This window comes from Scyliorhinus canicula, chromosome 1 (genome assembly GCF_902713615.1).
Source record: "Scyliorhinus canicula chromosome 1, sScyCan1.1, whole genome shotgun sequence".
Taxonomy (NCBI): Eukaryota; Metazoa; Chordata; class Chondrichthyes; order Carcharhiniformes; family Scyliorhinidae; genus Scyliorhinus; species Scyliorhinus canicula.
Window position 1 is genome coordinate 207,897,766 of NC_052146.1, and position 7,768 is coordinate 207,905,533.

A 7,768-nucleotide genomic window follows, 5' to 3' on the forward strand; every position below is an offset into this window, starting at 1 on the left:
ACCCAAGAAACCCTCCCATCTGTGCCCACCATTGCCATCAAATTACAGATGAGGCTGCCTGTTGGCTCATGTAGGGAATTGTCCATCTACAGTCATTTTGTAGTCATTGACCCTGAGGTTGCCAATGTGCTGTTACAGGATGGGCTTCCAATTGGCTATCCAGCCTCAACCTTTGTCATATTTTATTTTATTATCAATCACTCCCAAGGGACTGGATAACCATATTATGGGTTCATTTATTAACACTAAGCCCATGGGCTTTAAAAATTAAAAAACATCTTTATAAGTTCATTTACGGAATTTGGGCGTCGCTGGTAAGGCCAGCATTTATTGCCCATCCCTAGTTGCCCTTCAGAAGGTGGTGGTATGTTGCCTTCTTGAACCGGCAAGAAGGCAACATACCTTCTTGAACCGGCAAGAAGGCAGTCCTTCAGGTGCAGGTACACCCACTATGCTGTTAGTGAGTGACAGAGAAGGAATGGCGATATATTTCCAAATCAGGGTTGTGAGTGACTTGGAGGGGAGCCTACAGGTGTTGAGTTTCACAGGTATCTGCAGCTCTTGTCTTTCTAGATGGTAGTGGTCATGGGTTTGGAAGGTCTCTAAGGAACCTTGGTGAGTTACTGCACTGCATCTTGTAGATTGTACACGTGGCTGCCATTGTTCGTCGGTGGTGGAGGGTTTGAATGTTTGTGGAAGGGGGAGCAATCAAGCGAGCTAATTTGTCGTATATTGTGTCAAGCTTCTTGAGTGTTGTTGGAGCTGCAAGTGGAACGTATTCGATTACACTCCTGACTTGTGCCTTGTAGATAGTGGACAGGCTTTGGAGGGTCGCGAGGTGAGTTACTCACTGTAGAATTCCCAGTCTTTTACCTGCCTTGGTAGCCACAGTATTAATGTGGCTAGTCCAGTTCAGTTTCTGATCAATGGTTACCCCCAGGATGTTGATTGTGGAGGATTCAGTGATGATGATGCCATTGAATGTCAAGAGGTGATGGTTCGATCCTCTCTTGTAGGAGATGGTCATTACCTGGCACTTGTGTGGTGCAAATGTAATTGCCACTTGTCAGGGAAAGCTGACAAAGGAGAAAACTTGAAGACGTCAGCAGCAGAGCTGTGTGTGCTGTGTTTTCTACTCACTAGCCAAAGTAAAACTGAGACTTCCGTTCTATTGTTGGCATTCTGCTATCCATTAAAGGAGCACTACAACATCCTTAATGGGAAGCTCTAGCAATTAATTTGCCAGCACAACAAAAAAAATCACGTCAGGCATCTGCCGCTGATACGCTGCGGGGTCGGGATCACTATTTGACCCCCATTGTGAGTTCTAAGCCCAAATAGAAAGTCCCCCTGCCGTGGATAATTATCGCGGGCTTTCCTTCCCCACCCCATCACTGTGGGGTTATCAGGGGCATTACCTCCCGCTCACTGCCCATTCCACCCATGCCTTCAAGTTCTCCCCTCACTGCCCACTCCCCCCACTGTGCCTGCTCGGTCCCCCCACATTGCCCGCTCTCTCTTCTCCCACCACACATAACTGGAACCCGGATCCCCCCATGGGGCTCCCAGGAATGCCTCCCCTGGCACTGCCCCTTAGCACAGGTGGCACTGCCAGGTTGGCATTGCCCGGGCATGTCCCTCTCCCCCAGGAGCTAACTTACCTTTGTGCACAAGGCAAGCTCATTCAGAAATAAACCGGAGGTCATTAGATTTATGGAAAATGGGAAAAATGCCTTAACAATAAAGTGTATGGAGTAGGTTAACTGCTCCGTGTCCAACCTCTTGGCCCTCAACCTCTGTGGACCACACCCTCACATCGCACAGCTGAAGAAAGAACCATGGTCACAACTGTTGTCTTAAGAGCAGCTCATGAGATGTTAGGGAACATTTATGAACTGATGCGGGAATACACTTCATCCCACCCTTTGAGGCAAATCACAAATAACATTTCAATAGTTATTCAAAAGCAAATACATTGCAGATTCCCAGAGACCGAAACTAAAATGCGTTCTTTAAAATAAGAAAAAAAAAAATCCTTCCAAAGGTCTACCAGCTTGTAGGGGCATGATTTTATTTAGCAATCCCAAAACACAGACATCTCTGGTAAATGATCAGCTGAATTATATTCTGGAGCAATGTGTAGGCTTTGATGAGCTAATTGTCATTTTGCCTCTGAGCAACAGTTTCAATCATTCCATTCCACACCACAAAAGCTAATTGAAAATGATTTTTTTTTTTTTGGATGTTGGGGGGGGGGGGGGGGGGGGGGAGCTGTCGCACTGTGCCAGAATTCTGAAGGAAACTGGCGAGAAATTAGTTGTGTCTGTTGAAACAAAGTCTGAGTTATTTTTATTTTGAATTAAATACTCAGCTGTCTGTTATGGCGCACAAATAGTGCTTGAGGATCCAGGCATTGTGCAACATGTTGGTCATGACAGAGAGGCTGCCTTTGATTAAATAACATCATGCTGGCGCCTAGTTCCCCAATGCATTTACTCTCTTCCTTGTGAAGGAGATTCACCACAGGAAATGGAGGAGGCAGGATCATTGCATAAAATGTCTGTCTCGTGGCAGAAATCCACTCTTAATCAACAGATTTTCTGCGGCTGTCATTAGATTTCGCCACTAATTTGGGAATGATTCACTAAATGGGGAGAGTCTCTGGTTCCCCATTGCAAATGTTCCGGCAAAAGCCATCAGGTGCATCGTTGCAGAGAGCAGTCATTTTCAAACCCAGAGTCGCGACCCATGCGCTGCGGCGTTCCCGACCACAGGGCCATGTGTCGCGGGAAGTGGTGCCCAATGGCGCGACCAGTTTTCAAAAATGCCGGCCATGACTTTCAAAATGCCGGCTGTTCCGGGCATGCATGCCCCCCCTCAGAAGGGCGCAGGCCCGGAGCCCAGCAGGGCAGAAGGCCTCCTACTTACGTCAGTGTGCTGACCCAGGAGCAGATTTATTTTTTTAAGTCACTGGAGTTTTCCTGCCTGGAGCGGCGACAGAGAGGTCACGGGACCCAAATGCTTACTTCATGAGTTCTGGGCGCGAGAGTGATTCCTCCATTTTGCAGCTGCCAGCCATGCTGGTGTGAACTCCTGGGCCTCTGGTGAACAACCCATGAAGAAGCTGCTGAAAACAGGAACAAAGCAGCATAAAGATGATTACTTGAGGTGTGGGTTATTAATTGTGCCACAACACAAATTCGTGAGACAACAGTGCTAACCACTGCGCCACCATGCCACTCTTGGTGGGATTGATGAGGAGCAATTGAGGAGACTGGGTCTGTATTCGCTAGAGTTGCGAAGGATGTACAAAATTCTTATAGGACGGCACAGTGACACAGTGGTTAGCATGGCTGCCTCACAGCACCAGGGACCTGGGTTCGATTCCGACCTTGGGTGACTGTGTGGAGTTTGCCCGTTCTCCCCGTGCATGCATTGGTTATCCCCGGGTGTTCCGGTTTCTTCCCACGGTCCAAAGGTTAGGTGGATTAGCCATGCTAAGTTGCCCCTTAATATCCAAAGGTTGGTTATGGTTTCAGGGATGGGCGGGGCAGTGGGCCGAGGTAGGGTGCTCTTTCAGAGGGTCGGTGCAGACTCGATGGGCTTAATGGCCTCCTTCTGCACTGTAAGGATTCTATGGTTCTATGATGTAATAGGGTGGATGTGTATAAGATGTTTCCCTTGGCTGGTGAGTCTAAAGCCAGAGGACTTAATCTCAGAATAAAGGATAGGTCATTTAAGACTGAGATAAGGAGAAATTTCTTCACTCAGAGGGTGGCGAATCTTTGAAATTCTCTACCTCAGAGGTCCGTGGAAACTCAGCCATTGAGCATGTTCAAGACTGAAATCGGTAGATGTCTGGAGACTAATGACACCAAGGGATATGGAGATATTGCAGGAAAATGGTGGGTAATGAATGTATGAATTTCATATATATATTGTATTATGTGTAGCTTGAGCAGTAATAGTTAAAAGTCTGGGTTAGGGTGTGTATCTGACTGCTGCAGTAATGCTTTTAAATCTTGGTTTGAAAGGCAGCTAGACTTTGGCTCACAGAGGTGCAATTAAAATATTGTAAAAGTAAGATCATAATTAGTTCCAGGCATGGATATTGTTTGCCGAAGCAAGGCTAACATAATTTTGTTTATATAAAGAATGTTCCCTGGGGACTAGGTAATTAAAAACATTGGGTGGGATTATACATCCTGCCGCACCTGTTTTCTGGTACGACCCCCCCCCCCCCCCGCTGTGTCCTCTGTCCTGGCAGACAGCCAATGGGGTTTCTCTGTGACCACCTCCACGTTGTCAGGAAATCTGTGGGTGTGAGTGCACTGCCGGTGAAGCGGAGGATCCCGCTGACGGAGAATCTAGTCCATTGTGTTTTGCCTTAGTCAGGTGGTCATAACCCAGTTAGTAGGAGAGAGATGATGTGGTGAATGGGAGGAGCCAGGGGCTGAAGCAGTCAGGTGTGGAGTTGACTTTAGATTGGGATGTGAACAAACAATCAGCATCTGAAAAACAGTTTAGTTAAAGATTTGCCAATGACAACAACAGGAGCTTTTTTGTTAAGTTCTATGAAGTTAAACAATAGGTTAACATGGACAAGAATCTGCAAGCTGGTTCCTGAAGGATCTCTCTCTCAAAGCAGTTTATCAAAAGTATTCCTGGGGCTGCGAACTGTATTTAAAAGTGAGTTTTGACCTGAGATGGGATTGCTTGATTAGAGATGAAAATATATCAGTTAGGACAAAAAGTGTTTCATTTTATTGTTGAGCATGGTTTAACTGGTAATTGTATGCTATTTTCTAATATGATATTAAAGTGAGTTTAATAATGTGTTAAGAATAAAGTTTGTTTTAATATACCAACCCCTATTTGTGCATGGAATCACTCCTGGAGCAAAGTATCCCTTCCTCACAGTCTTACACATTAATTAAAGTATTGGCGTTTCTGTCCGGTATCCTAGCAACGGTTGGGTTCTGGTCCGGGATCGAAATAGATGTGAGGTAGATGAAGCCATTATCTAATTGAATGGCGGAACAAGCTCGATGGGCTAAATGGACTACTTCTGTTCTTATGTTCCTACCCTTCTGCTTCCTCTTTGTCCACTCAGTTGGCTATATTCACAAAGAACTCTTAATAAATTTGTAAACATTTCACAAAACCATATTGACTCTGCCTGATCGTATTTTCAGTTAGCTGATGTCAACCTGGTCATAGCATTGGTCCAACACTCTGGAGTATGGAGGGAAAAAACAATTGGTTTGCAGCTCCTGATCACTCTCTTGTCAGTTCATTCGGAAATACATGCCCTCAGACACTGGGTGAAGATGGGATTGACTTTATCGGTGACTTCCCTTCAATGGTCGAATCAACCTTCATTGTTGAAACATATCTGCATCTGCACAGGCGGAGCACCAGAGACCAGTGATGAATCAACATATTTAATGTGGGAGTGCAGGGAGTAGGGGTAGGGGGTTGGGGAGGGGAGCAAATATTGTAAGAGTAAAGCAAAAATCGTCATAGGATCATAGAATTTACATTGCAGAAGGAGGCCATTCGACCCATTGAGTCTGCACCGGCCACAAGCATGCTACCCAAGCCCACACCTCCACCCTATCCCTGTAACCCAGTAATCCCACCCAACCCAACCTTTTTTGGACACTAATGGAAATTTAGCATGGCCAATACACCTAACCTGCACATCGTTGGACTGTGGGAGGAAACCGGAGCACCCGGAGGAAACCCACCCAGACACAGGGTGAAAGTTCAAACCCCGCACAGACAGCGACCCAAGCTGGGAACCGAACCTGGGACCCTGGAGCTGTGAAGCAGCTGTGCTAACCACTGTGCTACCGTGCCTACCGTCATGTCTCAGAACCTTCTGAGGTCTGTATTCTGGCCACAGGAGACAGGCAACCAAATAGTTTCTGTACCTCATCTGTAACAAAAACATTGCGGCTTGCCAGGGCGAGATTGTGTCTATCGCCCAGATGCCGTGCAATTCTCAAGACTCTTGCTTAAGACGACGAAGCAAGGTTAAGTATGTATCAACAAAGAGGCCAGTGCCAGACCATGGGGACGCCGATTAATTGACACTGCTTTGGCTTCTTGAATGAGTGTCAGAGCTTAAACAGACTGACTGGGCAGAAACTGTCCACAAATACAACTTGTCCATACGTTTAACTCACCCCAACATGGTGAGTGACTATTTAAACTGAAAGCATTCTTACAAAGACAGCTTTGTGTTTGTGGAATCAGTCACCCTCTTCAATGTGGGCTGAACGCTGAGGAGACAGGAGGGGCAGTGCCCCTCGGATTGGAATTGCATTCATTGATGTTTTCCTCTATTCAAGCTTCGTTGGTTGACTTCACGAATTTATTCTCCAAATTGAGGTTGCATATTGAGATAAAGAAATCATCCCTTAACTGGCAATAATCAGAAAATCAAGTTGCACAGAAGGAGACTATTCAGCCAATCGTGCTAATTCTAACTCACTGAAATGACTTTAGTCCTACCCTCTTGCTCTTTCCCCATGACCCTGCGATTCTTTCCTTGTTAAGGTGAAGATCCAAAACCATTCTGAAAGTTGCTATTGACTCTCTTTCAGGCAGCATGATGCAAAAACTGCAGAATGAATTGGGCATTGAAGTGGGCAAATTGGTTAGGGGCTAATGGCACACTGCAACCGGGAGGCCTAAAGCAAACCTAAAACTGAGCCAGGGACTTGATTCCAAATAATTTGGTCAAGATTCAGATACGCACCGCTCGCAAAGCAGCTTGCCTATTTGAAGGAGGTGAATTTCGAGCCGTTAGCGTCACCGGTGCTCGTGAGAGCTGGGACATTCAAGCCTGGAAGACCGGAGAGAAGTGAGCCTGACAGAGTAAGTCTTCAAACTCAGAACCTCTTACCTGCAATTGCTTGAACACTAGCAGAAAGGCAGGGTATATGTCTGGTTTCTAAATCCACACGCCGCTCCTCCTCCCAAAACCACAAACGGCCCCCCCTCTGAAAGCCACACACGGCCCCCCTCCCAAACTCACACACCAGCACCCCTCCCAAAGCCATGCACTGCCCCCCTCCCAAAGCCGACACATCACCCCCCTCCCAAAGTCATGCACCGCGCCCTCTCCCGAAGCCACACACCACACCCTCCCCCCCGCCAAAGCCACACACCATACCCTCCCCACCCCCCACCCCCCCCACCCACTCCCAAAGCCACACACCGGCCCCTTCCCAAAGCTACACCCCCCTCCCAAAGCCACACACCAGCTGCCCCTCTCAAAGCCACACCACCCCCCTCCCAAAGCCACACACCGGCCCCTCCCAAGGCCATACCCTGCCCCCCTCCCAAAGCCACACACTGCCCCCTCCCAAGGCCATACCCTGCCCCCTCCCAAAGCCACACACTGCCCCCTCCCAAAGCAACACTAGCCCCTTCCCAAAGCCACACACCATCCCCCCTCCCAATGCCACACACTGCCCCCTCCTCCCAATGCCACAGACCGCCCCCCCTCCCAGAGCCACACACCGCCCCTTCCTCCCAAAGCCACACACTGGCCCCTTTCCAATGCCACACACTGCCCCCCCTCCCAAAGCCACACATCCGACCCCCCCCCTCCCAAAGCCACACACCGGCATCCCTCCCAAAGCCACACACTGGCCCCTTCCCAAAGCCACACACTGGTACCCCTTCCCAAAGCCTTACACCATCCCCTTCCCAAAGTCTTACACCAGCCGCTTCCCAAAACCCTACACTGCCCTCC

The 7,768-nt window shown here is 48.1% G+C and overlaps 1 long non-coding RNA gene across 1 annotated transcript in view; it reads right to left on the reverse strand.

The window, feature by feature from the left end:
• Positions 1–7,000, reverse strand: part of LOC119971327 — an 84,061-nt gene extending 77,061 nt beyond the window's left edge. Inside the window, exons 1-2 of the long non-coding RNA XR_005461805.1 lie at positions 6,914–7,000; positions 3,027–3,127 (exon numbers count right to left, since the gene is read on the reverse strand). This is a non-coding gene — a long non-coding RNA (uncharacterized LOC119971327). The remainder of the gene's footprint in view (positions 1–3,026; positions 3,128–6,913) is intronic.
• Positions 7,001–7,768: the final 768 nt, after the last annotated feature.